The following is an 18592-nucleotide window of genomic DNA, read 5'->3' as shown; positions in this document are numbered from 1 at the left end:
GGAGGTGGTTTTGATTTCCCATACATTTAGTAACTCTGGAAATAATTCAGAAAAGAGAAACCAAATGCGGAAACGTGAATCACACAAAAAAACCGACAAAGTAAATATTTGCAAAACAGTGGATATCTTTGATTTAGAAACAGAGCGAACGTTTCAGTAGACCTGTATCACAGAGTTGAGAAGAATCCTAATCTTAGCAGTAATGGAAAACACGTAGGCAGTTAAAAATGATACATTTGTGTATATGATAAGGGCAAAACTGGAAAGTAAGTTACTTATGTCGCATTACCGGTAAATGTCACGGCAAAATAATTCACTGGAACTTTCAATCCGACGGTAGCGAATCAAAACTTCATCCTCCCAATAATATTGTTGTGTAGCAGACAGTTCACTATGGAAGTCAAGAATTACAATGCAATTGAAATAAAGCGATTTATTAAAGAACGGTTGGAAAATGAGGAGTAATAAATGAGCTACGCGATTCCAAACATTCCGAACAAATTGTCGGTACGAGTTTGAAGTCCTTACTGTGCCCATCATTATGGACACACGTCACAGCAGGCTCAACGGTTAAGGATTATATTTTGTCACAAATTTGTCATGTCAGGGACGAAACTGAAGAATAAGAGACACATTGCTTGTGGTTGAATCGAATGTCGAGGTCAGTTTTCGTGTAACCTACTTGGTCGCTGGACCGTTTTAGTTGTTCTAATAACACGCAAAAGATCAATGTCTGATGGATTAGAAAAAATAAAATATATTTGGTACTCCTATGAACAATGCACTTTCTGATATTAGAGAAGATCCGAAGTCAGGAGCATACAGCCCAAGAATTGTAACACATGCACTTACTCAAGGCCGTGTGCGACTGGGCTTATTCTATCCTAGACACTTGAACACTGATTAACCGTGATCAGAAATTTTGCATAAGATCATGAGAGGTGAGACTGTAGTGGCTTAGTGTTACGTCCTGAAACAGAGAACAAGAGTTCAAAGGCTTAAATAAACCCAGTGGATACAGGTATATTTGCTGTACAGCGAGAGGATTAGCAGCATAACATGTAATTTCGTGAAACACTACTGTGATAAACTATAGTATGCTTTCATGCCAGCTTCTGTTCTCTCAGCTTTCTGATGTCTTCATCGTTTTCCCTATTTTGTAAAAAGCAGTGTATTTCCACAAGCAAATGGAAAAAAATGATGGTACGTAAAGTCAGCGTAACTGAACAGGTTACCTCAATTTAAGCCGAATTCTGGTACTATATGATCATAAAATCAACCTAGGAGTGCAATGGTTACGTAATTTTTAAGACTGAAGTCTGTTAAGAAATTTCATTTACCCATAGAAAACCCAATAATTCGACAGCGGGTTGTAATTTGTGATTATACAGTTAATATATGAACGCATGGTTTCGCAGCTTCCAGCTGCATAGAGTAGTTTAAAATCCACTAGCTTTCGGCCGAATACTCCTCGGCCGGCGTTATATGATGTCCTGCTATCGTCCTTATATAGCCACGCTGCCTTCTGTGACGCCACTGGTAGCCACTCCAACGCCATAAAAGGTAATGTTTTCGTTGCACGCCCGCCGCACCCGCTTCAACCTTCCGATGGCCGAGTCCCAAGTCCTGCTTAGTTGTAGGCTGGCTTCATAAGGGTGTTGTCACAACTTTGTGATAACACCCCCAATAAAGTCGGCTGTTTATAGGAAAGCATGGCTCGCGGGACTCGGCCATCGATAGGTTGAAGCGGACGTTGGAGGGGGAACCAGTGACGCCACAGAAGACAGCGCTGCTTTATAAGAACGGTGGAGGCAACGTAAAAACAGTCACCAGTTGACAATGATTGACGAGCACTCAGCCGAAATCACACGGATTTTAAATCACTTGACGCAGCTTGAATGTCGAGAGAATTTTATCAAAGGATACACTAAAATAATGTTGGAACACGTGAGGCAATACTAACCTTACGACTTATCTTAGAAGAAAGATTAAGAAAAGGCAAACCTACGTTTCTAGCATTTGTAGACTTAGAGAAAGCTTTTGACAACATTAACTGGAATACTCTCTTTCAAATTCTGAAGGTGGCAGGGGTAAAATACAGGGAACGAAAGGCTATTTACAATTTGTACAGAAACCAGATGGCAGTTATAAGAGTCGAGGGGCATGAAAGGGAAGCAGTGGTTGGGAAAGGAGTGAGACAGGGTTGTAGCCTCTCCCCGATGTTATTCAATCTGTATATTGAGCAAGCAGTAAAGGAAACAAAAGAAAAATTCGGAGTAGGTATTAAAATTCATGGAGAAGAAGTAAAAACTTTGAGGTTTGCCGATGACATTGTAATTCTGTCAGAGACAGCAAAGGACTTGGAAGAGCAGTTGAACGGAATGGACAGTGTCTTGAAAGGAGGATATAAGATGAACATCAACAAAAGCAAAACGAGGATAATGGAATGTAGTCAAATTAAATCGGGTGATGCTGAGGGGATTAGATTAGGAAATGAGACACTTAAAGTAGTAAAGGAGTTCTGCTATTTAGGGAGTAAAATAACTGATGATGGTCGAAGTAGAGAGGATATAAAATGTAGGCATCGAGTATAGATTTAAGTGTCAGGAAGTCGTTTCTGAAAGTATTTGTATGGAGTGTAGCCATGCATGGAAGTGAAACATGGACGATAACCAGTTTGGACAAGAAGAGAACAGAAGCTTTCGAAATGTGGTGCTACAGAAGAATGCTGAAGATAAGGTGGGTAGATCACGTAACTAATGAGGAGGTATTGAATAGAATTGGGGAGAAGAGAAGTTTGTGGCACAACTTGACTAGAAGAAGGGATCGGTTGGTAGGACATGTTTTGAGGCATCAAGGGATCACAAATTTAGCATTGGAGGGCAGCGTGGAGGGTAAAAATCGTAGAGGGAGACCAAGAGATGAATACACTAAGCAGATTCAGAACGATGTAGGTTGCAGTAGGTACTGGGAGATGAAGAAGCTTGCACAGGATAGAGTAGCATGGAGAGCTGCATCAAACCAGTCTCAGGACTGAAGACCACAACAACAACACACTAAAATACGTCTTTTCTGTAATTCTCTTCGAACTAGAGCGCACAACGTGTGTATAGATATTAAGCGAAGTTATTGTTCCCTCATCCGAGTGAAATTTACACAATAGTTTGTATATACACTACTGGCCATTATAATTGCTACACCACGAAGATGACGTGTTACAGACGCGAAATTTCACCGACAGGAGAAGATGCTATGATATGCAAATGATAAGCTTTTCATAGTATTCACACAAGGTTGGCGCCGGTGGCGACACCTATAACGTGCTGACGTGAGGAAAGTTTCGACCCGATTTTTCATACACAAACAGCAGTTGACCGGCGTTGCCTGGCGAAACGTTGTTGTGATGCCTCATGTAAGGAGGAGAAATGCGTACCATCACGTTTCCGACTTTGATAAAGGCCGGATTGTAGCCTATCGCGATTGCGGTGACAAGCATCTTATCCGCATGGCTGTAACGGATCGTGCAGCCACGTCTCGATCCCTGAGTCAACAGATGGGGACGTTTGCAAGTCAATAACCATCTGCACGAACAGTTTGACGAGGTTTACAGCAGCATGGACTATCAGCTCGGAGACCTTGACGCTGCATCACGGACAGGAACGCCTGCGATGGTGTACTCAACGACGAACCTGAGTGCACGAATGGCAAAACGTCATTTTTTCGGATGAATCCAGGTTCTGTTTACAGCATCATGATGGTCGCATCCGTGTTTGGAGACATCGCGGAGAACGCACATTGGAAGCGAGTATTCGACATCGCCATACTGGCGTATCACCCGGCGTGATGGTATGGGGTGCCATTGGTTACATGTCTCGGTCACCTCTTTTTCGCATTGACGGCACTTTGAACAGTGGACGTTACATTTTACATTTCAGATGTGTTACGACCCGTGGCTCTACCCTTCATTCGATCCCTGCGAAACCCTACATTTCAGCAGGATAATGAACGACCGCATGCTGCAGGTCCTGTACGGGCCTTTCTGGATACAGAAAATGTTCGACTGCTGCCCTGGCCAGCACATTCTCCAGATTTCTCACCAACTGAAAACGCCTGGTCAGTGGTAGCGGAACAGCTGGCTCGTCACAATACGCCAGTCACTACTCATGATGAACTGTGGTATCGTGTGGAATCTGCATGGGAAGCTGTACCTGTACACGCCATCCAAGCTCTGTTTGACTCAATGTCCAGACGTATCAAGGCCGTTATTACGGCCAGAGGTGGTTGTTCTGGGTACTGATTTCTCAGGATCTATGCACCCAAATTGCGTGAAAATGTAATCACACGTCAGTTCTAGGATAATGTATTTGGCCAATGAATACCCGTTTATCATCTGCATTTCTTCTTGGTGTAGCAATTTTAATGGCCAGTGGTGTACATATAATGTAAGTTTGTTCATCTAGCATTTTAGTATACACATCAAAAAAGTTTTGCATCACCCCAGTTCCCAGAACTCCTGAAGATAGACGTTGACTGTGGATATTGTATCACAGACATAGTTCTTTTGACTGTTCAGAGATGTCACTAAACCCGCCCAAAGATGTAAACAACCATGCATGAGAAGCGGCTATTAGACGGAGGGTGTCCGACAGCCGATCAGTTCCAGTCATTCCACAGGAAGGAGGCACACGGCTCGTGTTGTCTGTAGTTCAACCATGCCTAGACGATCAATACCGCGGTTCGATCACGTCCGCATTGTTACTTTGTGCCAGGAAGGGCTCTCAGCAAGGGGAATGTCCAGGCGTCTCGGAGTGAACCAAAGCGATGTTGTTCGGACATGGACGAGATACAGAGAAGCACGAACTGTCGATGACATGCCTTGCTCAGGTCGCCCAAGGGCTACTACTGCAGTGGATGACCGCTACCTACGGATTATGGCTCGGAGGTACCATGACAGCAACGTCACCATGTTGAATAATGAGTGTCGCATATGCCTTCAACCAGACAATCGTCGGAGACGTGTTTGGAGGCAACCCGGTCAGGATGAACGTCTTAGACACATTGTCCAGCGAGTGCAGCAAGGTGGAGGTTCGTTTTTTTTGGGGGGTGGAATTATGTGGGGCCGACATACGCCGCTGGTGGGCTTGGAAGGCGCCGTAACGGCTGTACGACTCGTGAATGCCATCTTCCGACCGATAGTGCAACCATATCGGCAGCATATTGACGAAGCATTCGTCGTCATGGACGACAATTCACACCCCCATCGTGCACATCTTTTGAATGATTTCCTTCAGGATAAGGATTTCAAAAAATGGTTCAAATGGCTCTGAGCACTATGGGACTTAACATCTGTGGTCATCAGTCCCCTAGAACTTAGGACTACTTAAACCTAACTAACCTAAGGACATCACACACATCCATGCCCGAGGCAGGATTCGAACCTGCGACCGCAGCGGTCACGCAGTTCCAGACTGAAGCGCCTAGAACCGCACGGCCACACCGGCCGGCGATAAGGACTTGCTCGACTAGAGTGGCCAGCATGTTCTCCAGACGTGAACCCTATCGAACATGCCTGGGATAGATTGAAGAGGGCTGTTTATGGACGACGTGATCCACCAATCACTCTGAGGGATCTACGCCGAATCGCCGTTGAGGAGTGGGACAGTCTGGATCAATAGTGCCTTGATGAACTTGTGGAAAGTATGCCACGACGAATACAGGCATGCATCAATGCAAGAGGACGGGCTACTGGGTTTTAGATGTACCGGTGTGTACAGCAATCTGGACCACCACCTCTTAAGATCTCGGTGTATGGTGATACGACATGCAATGTGTGGTTTTCATGAGCAATAAAAAGGGCGGGAATGATGATTATGTTGATCTCTATTTTAATTTTCAGTACAGGTTTCGGAACCGAGGTGACGCTAAACTTTTTCCGATGTATGTATAATTTCAAACCTTTAAGAGACTTTTTCTTGCTCATACTCGGCCCCCCCTCCCCTCCCCCCCCCCCCCCCCCAGAAAATGGTGAAAGGAAAAAAAAAATATCCCTTAATACATTTTTGCTCTGTTCATATAGCAACTATCGTATCGGGCATGAATTTTTAATTTATTGCACTTTTATCAATAATTCTATTCGCTACACGTTTTGCAGTACTTGCAAAAATACTGTATATCGTTATGCGACAAATTGTTCACGAGATATGATGTAATAAACATTGAGCTGCGTAAAAACAAATCTGCAGTGTCAAATTCCCTAGAGATACAGGTGAAATATGTGTACAAATATCAATGAAATATGTTAAATATACAGTGATGAAAGAAAAAATTGTAGCACCTATAAAGAGTTGTGTGACATAAACAAAAATTGGCAGGCGTGTTTCTACATCTGACAGATGGTGTCCATTCACATTTTGCGATAGCAGCATAAGAGTGCCGCTAGTAGCGCCACTAAGAGGATGTAAACCTTGTTTTCCTTTAAATACACACTGTAACGGTCGTGATAGGTACTTACATTTGATATTATACGTGGTGAACTGATGTTAGTCAAGAATGCTTTTAAGGCGACAAAGACACCATTATCAACACTTGACTGAGTTTGAGAGAGGTCCACGAGTAGCTGAATGCTCCTTTTGCGAAATTGCTGAAAGACTTGCCAGGAATGTAGGCACTGTACGTGATTCTGGCAGGAATGTAGTCACTGTACATGACTGATCGCAGCGGTGGTCACAGGAATGCTCGGTCGCAAGAAGACCAGGCTCCGGATGGCCGCATGGTACTACCGAGAGAGAGGATCATCGCGTTCGACGTATGGCTCTGGCGCATCGTACAGCATCTGCAGCAGCAGCTGAGCAGCAGTTCGCACCACGGTGACACAGTCAGCTGGTACAAATCGGTTTCTTCAAGGACAGCTCAGAGCAGACGCCATATAGGGAGCATTACACTAACCCCGAAACCAACGCCGTTGGCAAACTTCAGTGGTGTCAAACGAGAGCTCACTGGAGGGCAGGGGTGAGCTCTGTTATGTTTTCTGATGAGAGCTGTTTCTGCCTCGATGTCAGTGATGGCTGTTTGTTGGTTAGAAGGAGGCCACTTTAGGGTTTGCAACCAACCTTTTGTGTGCTAGACACACTGAACCTGCACCTTGTGTTATGGTCTGGGGTGCGATTTCGTGTGATAGCAGGAGCACTCTCAATGTTATTCCACGTAACCTGACAACAAATACGTGCGTCAATCTAGTGATTCGACCCGTGGTGCTGCCATTCATGAACAGCATTCCAGGGAGTGTTTTCCAACAGGATAATGCTCGCCCAAATATCGCTGTTGTAGCCCATCATGCTCTACACGGAGTCGACATATTCCCTTGGTCTTCTCGATCACCAGATCTGTCCCTAACCGAGCACATAGGGGACATCATCATCGGAGGATACCTCCAGCATCGTTTATTGACCAGCAAGGTGTACTAGCACGGAACTCGATGCTACCAACTGACATCCGGCACCTGCACAATACAATGCATACACCTTTGCATGCTTGCACTCAAGATTCTGGCGATTACACTGTTCATTAACGTACCAGCATTTCACATATGCAATTGCTCATCTCTCGTTTACATGGACCTTTGAACTTTCAATGTTAATCACTTAAATATGTTACCTAGAAAAGTGTTTTCCCTAAGATCCATTACTCAACGTTAATTATTTTTTGTTGTTGCTATTTTTTTCCTTCAGTGTACGCCAAATACATGTTACATGTGTGTATGTTTGTAAAGACGTGGGTAAAAAGCTCGTCCTGAACTTCTGGATTGATTTCAGCCAAACTTGGTAGACATATTAGTATAAGGAAATAAATACGTTGTGGGTAACACCATAGCAACCTCCTACTGGGATGGGGCGATAATGTGGAGAGAGGTGGCGGGGAAGAGGAGGGGGGGGGGGGGCGAGGAATAGGAGGAGGAGGAGGAGGAGGAGGAGGAGGAGGAGGTGGACAAACAGAGATGGTGAAGGACGAGATGATCACAGATGTGGCGGAAGAGGAGATAGACTAGTAGATTTGGAATAAATGCATATTCTGACAACACCAGCTAGCCATTTCATAAGTTGTTATTTGCCTGTGTGGGTTAAGGTGGAACAGATCTCTATTTGAGTACTGTTGCTTATCTTGCAGAATTATTGATTTCTATTTCGTCTTCATGTGGAGTGTCCAACACTTTATATTACTTGCGCCACGGTATGTGGGCGAGAGAGAGAGGGGGAGGGAGGGAGCGAGGGAGGGACACACACACACACACACACAGAGAGAGAGAGAGAGAGAGAGAGAGAGAGGGAAGGAGGGGGAGGGACGGCAGGCGGTATGGCGGAAGGGTAGCAGGAGTTTCAGATTCAGAATATTAATTTTACCATAACTTTACATAAACAGAACCTGAGGACTTTCCGACCTTACCGATCGTTTGATAGACGCTAAACTCTTGGGCCGCACTGATTCTTATTCTTTTTGGGACACATGCGGCCCGCGGGTCGAGGGTTGGACAGCTCTGGTCTAAACTACCATTCTTGGTGGAGCAAAATTTCTGAGACTTGTGTAGAACAGACCGGAAGACATAACTGCAATTTGACTGTATGATATGCTTTATTACACGATCAGGATTTCAGCCTTACGCCATTATCAAGTGCCACATATATGAAAAATCGTCTGATTTGTGTGGAACACAAGTTTTCGTTAGAATGTCGAAGCTGCCCTTGCAAGAAATTTAGTTACAGCCACATTATCGAGAATATGTTCTCTCGTCGCGCTTACTCAGTCTGACAGTGCTTGCCGCTTTACGGTATGCGTGTTTACTGTTCCAGGTCACTTCCGCCAGTACGACCATGGAATGTTCGGCAACCTGGAGAATTTCGGCAGCTTCTGGCCGCCAGACTACGACCTGAGCAAAATCACCGCCAAAGTGGCGCTCTTATACAGCAACAACGACTGGCTAGCGGCTGTGAAGGTAACCTCGTACCTCTCTGCTGCTCTCGTGCGGCTTTTTTGTGTTACCGCAATTCTGGTGGATGCTGTTAAATGGTTTTCAGAAGAAAGTTCCATCAGCAGACAGTAACTGACTATCACCGAGCGAGGTGGCACGTTGGTCTCCAAATTTCACTCTAGTCACTTAACCCTGCTATCATGCTTAAAAAAGCTACACACTTATGCCCTTTCGGATCATACTTATCAAGTGTAGTATTTAAAGGACATGATGATTATTAACTGTCAAAAATTATTACAATTTTAAGTTTAGGTTTGTTACAATTTAAACAAATATTACAGTATTACGTACCAAAAAGCTCAACAATGATGTAAGTTCTGGCCCTCAGTGAGCTGTTGCGCTTTAGCTTTTTACTTAGCGTATAAACTGTCACTCCCGGAAACCATTAGCATAGAGTTTTGCTTAGAATTTAGAATTACACAATTTGGACAGAGGTATCTAAGTGAGCCTTGCAAGTACGTTTGTTACAGTTTGAACATTTCGTTGGTGTCTTGTTGTCACAAACCGATGGACATAGTTTGCATCTGGCACGTTTGCAGTTTTGGTTGCCGTCACAGGAGCTTGCTGTTGACGGAGTTCCTGCTTGTATCTTTCTAACCATGGCCGCTGACTCCTCATTTCGTGACATCATTTTTTTTTTTTAGGTTCAACGTAAGGAGTAACTAGTGTTCCCCACAATTCGTTGAGAAATATTCTTCTTTTGTAAACAACATTTTTTCCATCCTGGATTTAGTTCCCTCCACAGCATTGTAGGCAGAATTATCAGTAATATTGTCGAAGATGATTATTGGCCAGCGGTTGGTTTTCCCCTTGCACTTCTCGCTGCCAATAAGCTTATCCAATGTGTCAACTGTTCCCTTGCTTGCATTACAGTGCAATATGATTTTCGGTTTCTTGACTTCTCTATTGGTTATTTTCTCACTGTCATGCATTGTGCTCATAACGACAACCTCTTTGTCCTTCCGTGGAACGTAAGATGTGACCGTGGTATTCGTAGCAAAAAATAACTTTGAGTGTGAACATCATCTTTGTTTGATATATTATTAGGGAGTTAAGGTTTTTTTTTTTTCTCACCGACCTCAGCAATGTGAGATATCTTATGAGATGTCCTTGACGTAATGCATATGATGTGAAGAAACTTGTCACATCTAACATTATGTCCTTTTCTTCATGACCACCCTCTCACCTTAATTTTGGCAGGTGCTTATGCAGGTAATTTTCCTGTATAGATTTGTGTCTTCAAAATGTGAGAAGTAGTACTATCGGACAGTGTCTATATTTTTACCCCATAATTTGAGGGTTTGCTCGGTATATATTGTTAGAATTGACAAAATCCTCGAAAAGCAGCCAATTGTTTATCTACGGTTACATTTCTGCGAGAATTATATAGTTTTGAAAGTATTTCCACCCTCGTACCACAGAGAACTTCTATAGGAGACAACTGGGCATTTACTATTCGTGCTCTTCGATCAAACTTGTCATAGAAACGAAACACACATGAGATACAACAGAACGGTTTCAACGACATTCCGGCAGGAGATGGCTCTACCTGTTTCTGGGTCCCGCAGACTCTTTGTTGCTTCACCAAATGATTTATACATACCAGCCAGTAATAAAAGGCCATTACAGGCTTCAAGTGTAGTTTCACCTAATGCTTCAGAGCTATCCCCATAAACTCTCCGACGATCAATACTAATAATTTCCACCACAATACTCTGCATATTATCTTTCATCATAACTTGAAAAGATCGTTTTACATCATTTGCTCTGGCGATAGCGTATCTTGTCGGAGCAGGAGTCAGTTTTATAAAATCTTTGAACTAGATACTGTTCCAGTTTGCGGGAAAGATTCTAAGCTCCAAGTGATTTTTATGTCCTTAGACTGAATCAGTTGAACAGTTTCCACATTGTTATTTGAAGTATCAATATCTGGAATGTCTTCTGAAGCAGATGAAGGACGCATGTTGTCACCGCTGGTGTGGTTTTCATCTTCGGAAATATCCTCCTCGCTGTGAGATGCATTTACTAATGGTTCCAATTGCTCATCGGAAAGTACTCGTTTTTCATGATAAATTACTACGATAGGAACATGAACTGCCTTTGCACACAACAATTGATAAAATTTAACTGTTAACGAGAGTGCGTTATAATAATTTGAACGCAATCAACGACTTTGAGATGTGGTGCTGCAGCCGAATGTTGAAAATTAGGTGGACTGATAAGCTAAAAAATGAGGAGGTTCTACTCAGAATGGGAGGGGAAAGTAATTTGTGGAAAACACTGACAAGAGGAATGGACACGGTGATAGGACATCCGTTAAGACAGCGAATAACTTCCATGGTACTAGAGAGAGCTTTATAGGGTAAAAACTGTAGAGGAAGACAGAAATTGGAATACACCAAGAAAAAATTGAGAACGTTGGTTGAAAGTGCTACTGTTAGATGAAGAGGTTGGCACAGGAAAGGAATTTTTGGCTCATAAATTCAGTCAGAAGACGATATTTCAAAAAAATTGTTTTTTTACAGTCTGAATCTTTACGCCCTCCGTGTCATACTGACCTGAGGAGCACAAGTGTAAGAAATTAAGGTTTAGCAAGGGGGAGACAAGCAGTTGTTTTAATTTCAGCTGTAAGGTACACAGAATGTTTAGAAAAACAAAGTCATCAAGTTTGGGGCAGTACAATTCAAATATCAAAAATTATGGAAGAATCAATTCTTTTTCGGGTCAAGGGTTAAATTTAGATTTTGCGCACTTTTCCTTAAGTAGTTAAGGCTACATCGGTTCTTTGAAAAGGACAACGCCAATTCTCTTCTCCATTACTGTCTAATCCGACTATGTGCTCAGTTTCCAATGAACGTACGATGGGACGATAAATCCTAATCTCCCATCCTTCTTGACTATTGGCGCCATAGACCGCAGTATCCCAATGAACAAAACTGAATTCCTCCGAGCCCTCATTTTCACTCGGCTTTGCATCTATTTAAGATTTTGCATAGACTGGTGTACAATTTCCCCTAAGTATACAGCAACTGGTATTCAGATGTTACAAATGAATGAGAACTGCGGCATCCGTATACGCGTGACTTAGTGAATTAATTTCTTATGCACAAACATAAATTACATTTTCCGTGCTTTTGCCAACTTTCTTCGCAAATCCACGTAATACGTCTTTGATTTATTATCATGCGAAATCTGTCTTCACCAATAACTAAGTAACCTTCATACACTAAAACAAACGTTTCTCTTACGTATTTTTATTTTTGAAGCAATATGTATCGCAGTTTCTCACGATCATTTATCAGGACACTGCGACTGTTGATTATATAGAACACAAAGTAAACAGTTATTTGGGTCAGTTACTTTTATTTTATTTTATTTCGAGGGCTTATACCAAAATATTCAGGTGGATCAATGGTTTACATAAGAAATTCTTTTCCTGGATATAGCCACTTGACCTGTAATTAAAGAAACTGTTATGATGATCTCTCCTTTGGAAACCGATTCCGAATTTTTCTCCTTTCCAATCTCCGGGAGTATTTTCAAGAGGGAGGTGTCTATTAGAAAAGATTAAATAACCAACGACAGGGTAAGAATCTATGAGTCGAAGCGTGGATTGCCAGAGGCCTAAATATGGTAGGGAAGCTAGAAAATCTTAAAAGGGAAATGCAAAGGCCAAGTTTATCTAAAGTAGGGATCATAGGGATCAGTGAAGTGAAAAGGAATGAAGATAAGGATTTGTGGTCAGTTAGGTTTATATCAACAGCAGCAGAAAATGAGTAAACGGAGTACGATTCGTCATGAATAAGAAGATAATGGAGAGAGCGAGTTACGACGCACAGTTCAGTAATAGACAGAATACACATGCCAACATCACCAGCGGAAGACGAAGAGAGAGAGGAAGTTTATGAGTACAGTCAGCGGGTAACACAGTATGTAAATAGAATGTGAAAATCTAATAATTGTGGGAGGATTGGAGGACGGTATTAGGAAAAAGAATGGAAGAAAGAGTTGTTTAGGCAGAGATTCTGATACTGGATTGTAAGGCATTCCCAGTTGTAGATGTAAATTCATATCACAATTTAATAATGACGAAGAACAGACTGAAATATAAAGAACCGGCTTGTGGAAAGCAGTGGGATGATGAAGTACTGAAGAATTATGAGGCTTATTTTAAGTTCTTTAAGGCGGTAGATACTGCAATAAAGACTAACAAACCTCAACTGAAAAGGAATAAACATCTATAAAAAGGGCAATCGGAGAAATTGCACAGATAATCATAGGTACAAGGAAGCTGATTGCGAAGAAACCCTCTGTACTAGAAAAGACGAAAGCAGGGAACACAAAAATGTCCAGTTAAAGACAAGAATATGGCAGTATAAGTCACTTGGGTGTGAAATAAGTAGGGAGTCCAGGGAAGCCACGGCGAAATGCACGCAGGAAAGATTTGAAGAAATCGGAAAAGAAATAAACAAATGAATATCGGAAGAACTGCCTCAGCATAGGGAAAAGTCGTAACAACCTTCAGTTGAATTAAAAGCAAGTTCGGCGACATAAGGGATGCTTGGGAATTCCTCTGTTAAGAGCAGAAGAGAGACCAGATAGGTGGAAAGAGTACATCGTAGGACCGTATGAGGGAAAGGAATTGTCAGATGACGTGACAAAAGAAGTTAGAATTGATGTCTGAGAGATAGGAAATCCAGCATTAGAGTTAAAAAATTGGAAGACTTACGATCAAATAGAGCAAAGGAAACAGATGTTTATAAAATCATTGGCGGAAGTGGCAATCAAAGTTGGTATCTAGAACCTATTGGACCGGTGACCTACTAACAGTCTTTCGGAGAAACATCGTACATTCACTCCCGGCTATAGCGAGAGCAGATAATTCCGTGAACTATTCAAAAATAGCTAACAACTCATGCATCTAAGTTGCTGAGAAGAACCAATATACAGAAGAATGGAAAAGAAAATTGAAGAAATTTTAGATGACGATCGGCTTGGCTTTAGAAAAATTAAAGGCACCGGAGGGACAGTTCTGGCGTTGCGCTTGATAATGGAAGCACCTTCATACGATTTGTCGACTTGTAAACAGCGTTTGACAGTGTAAAATGGTGCAAGATGTTTCAAATGCTCAGCAAAATAGGTGTAATCTATAAGGAAAGGCGGGTAATGTACAATACGTAAAAAACCAGGAGGGAATGATGAGAATGAAGACCAAGAATAAAGTGTTGTATTTGAAAATGTTGTGAGACAGGAGTGCAATCTTTCACTGCTACTGTTCAATCTATACATCGAAGAAGTAATGGAGGAAACTAAAGAAAGATTCAGGAGAGGGAAAGTATATCAGTGATAAGATGAAATTGGTAACCTGAGTAAAAGCGAAGAAGAATTAGAGAACGTGTTGATTGGAATGAAAAGGCTAATCAGTACAGAATATAAATTGAGGGTAAACTGAAGAAACACGAAAGAAATAAGGAGTAGCAGATTTGAGGTTAGCGATAAACTTACTACAAAAACTGATGACCATGAGGTAAATGGACTTAAGGAAATGTGCAGCATTGGAAGCAGAGTAACTCGTAACAGATGAAGAAAAGAGAACATGAAACGCAGTCTAGCACATATAAAGACGGAATTCCTGATCAAAGGAAGTCTCCTAGTATCAAATATAGAACCTTAAACTGCGGAAGAAATTTACTAGACTATGGACTAACGTGTGAATCATGGACTGTGGGGAGACATGAAAAGCGTTTCAGAAGTGGCGCTATAGAAGAATGATGAAATTTAGGTTGACTAATAAGGTAACTAATGGAAAAGGTTCTCTGCAGAATCGTCGAGGATATAAACGTATTGGAGATCACTGACAACAAGGGACGTAATGGAATAACTTTCTTCGTCCTAGAAGGAACTGTAGACGGTTATAGAAGGAGCTGTAGAGGGTAAAACTGACTGTAGAGGTAGGCATAGATTGGAATATACCCAAAAACTAAATGAGGACGATGAGTGACTCTGAAGCGAAGACGCTGGCACAAGATACGAAGTGGTGGGGCGCCGCATTAGACCAGTCAGAAGACTGAGGGAGGGAAGAGACGCCTGCTGTCTGCCTTACCAGTTGACGTCAGTGAAATAATGCGATGAGTGACACAAATACTAATCGCTAGCGAAATGAAGTGCAAGGAGTACAACTGACCTCACCCAGAAAAAGAAATTCCCATAGAAGCCACTGGTCCGCCTGAAGACGACAGTCTATGCCGTGTATAGGAGTCTTGAGAGCAGATAAAAGTGACTACACAGATAACTGTTTTAATTTTACTTTTATACCCGGTACTCTCTTGCACTAACGTTCAACTGTCTTAAGTTTCGTTCTTCATTACGATGTCTTCATTTTGTAGTTTCTTTTAAAATCCTTCCATAGTAACAACCTTAAGACACATTTTCTGAAGTTCCACTTCTGTCGTTAATATTTCTTTTACATTTTTATAGTGCTCCCGTACCAGTTTCATAAACTTCGTAATCGGTGTGTTTTAAACCAGTTGCATTTTATTTTTTCGTGAAGACTTTCATTTCATTAGTAAGAAATCAAAACCACTGTGATTATCTTGTATGTTGGCATCTAAAAAATCGTATTATACGGTACAGACAATTGAAAACCGAAGACTCACCACAACGGTACCATGCAATGACTGCATGTAAAAGTAATAAGTACACGCCTTATGATATTTATCCCACTGGGAAACGAGACGATCCGTTACTGTTTCATGGAACGCGGTCGGCTGCTGACGGATCCACAATGGCACCCTCTCCTGCACTTCCTGTTCCAACTGAGACCGACGTCCATTCACGTCTTTCTTCAGCACGGCACCAAATAGGTGACAATCGCACGCTGAAAGATCAGGGCTGTACAGAGGATATTCTACTGATCTCAGCCAAATCGCTGACGCGTAGTCTTCATCCGACTGACAGTGCTGTTAACGTCCAACGGGATGATTCCGCGACAGCATTCCGAAAGCTCGAGAGCAAACGGCAAAGCCAGCAGTGGAAACTTTCCACACCTCTCCAAAGAAATGCGAAGCAGTTAACACAATTTCCGGTAAGATCATGATGAGTTTTTTTTTCTTGGACGGCAAGGTCCCTCCGCTCGTCAAGTTTCTCGAGCCTAGAACAACAATCAATGACGCAGCGCTATGATGACACTTTCCAGAAAATGCGACCCGCCGTAGATTCAAAACGTCTTGGAATGCTATCGGAGAGAATCATCCTGTTGCACGATAACGCACGACTGCGCACTGACAATCGGACGACGGCTACACTTCAGTGATTTGCTTGGGAAACACTTCAGCATCCTCTGTACCGCCCGGATCTTTCAGCGTGTTACTTTCACGTCTTTGATGAGCTGAAGAAAAACATGCATGGAAGTCGCTTTCAGTCGAACCAGGAAGTGCAAGACAGGGCATGGTTGTGGATCCGTCGGTGGGTTGGTTGGTTGGTTTGGGGAAGGAGACCAGACAGCGTGGTCAACGGTCTCATCGGATTAGGGAAGGATGGGGAAGGAAGTCGGCCGTGCCCTTTCAGAGGAACCATCCCGGCATTGGCCTGGAGTGATTTAGGGAAATCACGGAAAACCTAAATCAGGATGGCCGGACGCGGGATTGAACCGTCGTCCTCCCGAATGCGAGTCCAGTGTCTAACCACTGCGCCACCTCGCTCGGTTCGTCGGCGGGCGACCGCTCTCTACGGAACAGTAATTGATCGTATCTTCTCCCAGTGGGATAAATGCCTTAAAGTGTGTGGTGATTACTTTTGAATGGAGCCACTCAGTTGTTCCGTTTTGACGAATGTTCGGTTTTCATTTGAGTGCCTCTCATAAAATTCAGACAGGTGTTGTAAAACATCCTTGAATCCTTTTTGTCAATACAATCGAAATGCACGCTTTCGAGAGCCCGAACAACTACGGCGTTGGTTGCGGGTTGTTCACGTCGATGTAGAGACTAGCTGACACTCTTCTCTTTACCAACTGTGCAGTACGGATGTGTGTCATTAACGAGCATTACTTAAAAGTTTTACTTTCCAGTTATTGAATTTTTTTGGATGTGCATTCAGACGATTTCTGTTTATTGTTGCAGGATGTGGACAGACTGTACGACAAGCTACCAAATTGCATAGGCCGCTTCCTCATATCACTGGATTCATTCAATCACCTCGACTATCTATGGGCCATCCACGCTAAGGAACTAGTCTACGACAAAGTCATTAGCCTCATGCATAGATATTTGTAAATTACTTCGCTGATGAGGGACGCAAGCGTCTACATTCAAGATCAGACGCAATAAGGATGCCTACGCACACGTTTATCAGACAGAATATTTTGTTTAATTTCCAAGAAGAGTAATTTCCAGTTGTATTGGCTTATGTATTCAGACGTGTTATACTGTGAATTTAAAGTTCCTTACAAGAAAAATTTCGATATATGTTAAAAATAAATATTCCACTTTCTGTTCTGATGCTGTGTCATGCTTTCGTTCTCAAGGAGTATGTCGAGGAATATTACATCTTTTAATATTTTAAATCGTTTATCCACATATGATGTGTGTTCAACGTAGTAATTATCAACCACTCGAAAACTTCTGATTATTTTACAACTCCGTAACAAATAAAAATTTAGTATTAGCTGCATCGTCAACAAGATTTTATTTACTGCTACTGTAACCTGACCTGAAGAAATTAGTGGAGCCTTTTTCTACATTCGCAGTTCTCTTGTGAGAAGTTTCCTGAATTTCTCTGCTATAACGTATTGTAGTCAATGCACGTTGCTCCCTTTACAAAAGCGATTATGATTAATTGCTTCGTAATGCGTGGAGTATTGAGCAGGAGGTGAACTTATATTAGCTCTCACCACATGCTTTAATCCAGGGTGTTTTCATAAAGATGATACTAAGCTTCAGCGATGATGGAAGAGGGTGAATGTATCTGTTCGACGTAAGGAATCTGGTCATAGAAATAACTGTTTGGAAGGTTTAAGAGAAAAATACAAAAATTTCAAATTCATCGTTGAAATCCTGACTATGTTAAAATCTAAGTCGACACGAGTTCATAAGAGTTTCATTTATCATTTACATCAGTTGTTCAAAATGGCATCGCTGTGAATATACAGCAATCGCGGTACAGAGTTCCAGCGTACCATTTCAAAGTATTTGGCGTTGTTCGAGGAACTTCATAAGTTGCGAGAATTATTGACAGATCATTTGAAGGGACCGTTCACGAAACCATACGTCCTCTTTTTAATAATCTTCAGAGAACATCTGATGCACGTGTTTGCGTGTAATACCTGCAATGTGGGCTGGGCCTTTTGTCAACCTGGAATCATATACGTGCACGGAGATCAACCGGAATATCTTCCAATAACGTGAGAAAGATAATCTTCAGAAACGCAGTCCCCAATCACGCGATCATTGGTAATACCTGTCCACAAATCCTATAGAAATCTGCATTCATGGCTCTTCACAATAGAAGTTTCAGGACGGCGCATACATGGCTACCGCAAATATTGAGCACTAACGTCCTACTATGAAACAGGCT

The 18592-nt window shown here is 42.3% G+C and overlaps 1 pseudogene; it reads left to right on the top strand.

The window, feature by feature from the left end:
• The window catches only part of LOC124805605, a 69138-nt pseudogene extending 51846 nt beyond the window's left edge, over positions 1–17292 (top strand).
• The last annotated feature ends 1300 nt before the right edge of the window (positions 17293–18592 follow it).

Source organism: Schistocerca piceifrons, chromosome 7, assembly GCF_021461385.2.
Source record: "Schistocerca piceifrons isolate TAMUIC-IGC-003096 chromosome 7, iqSchPice1.1, whole genome shotgun sequence".
In the NCBI taxonomy this organism is placed as follows: domain Eukaryota; kingdom Metazoa; phylum Arthropoda; class Insecta; order Orthoptera; family Acrididae; genus Schistocerca; species Schistocerca piceifrons.
The sequence above is the reverse complement of the archived record's forward strand: the minus strand, read 5'-3'. Positions and strand labels throughout refer to the sequence as shown.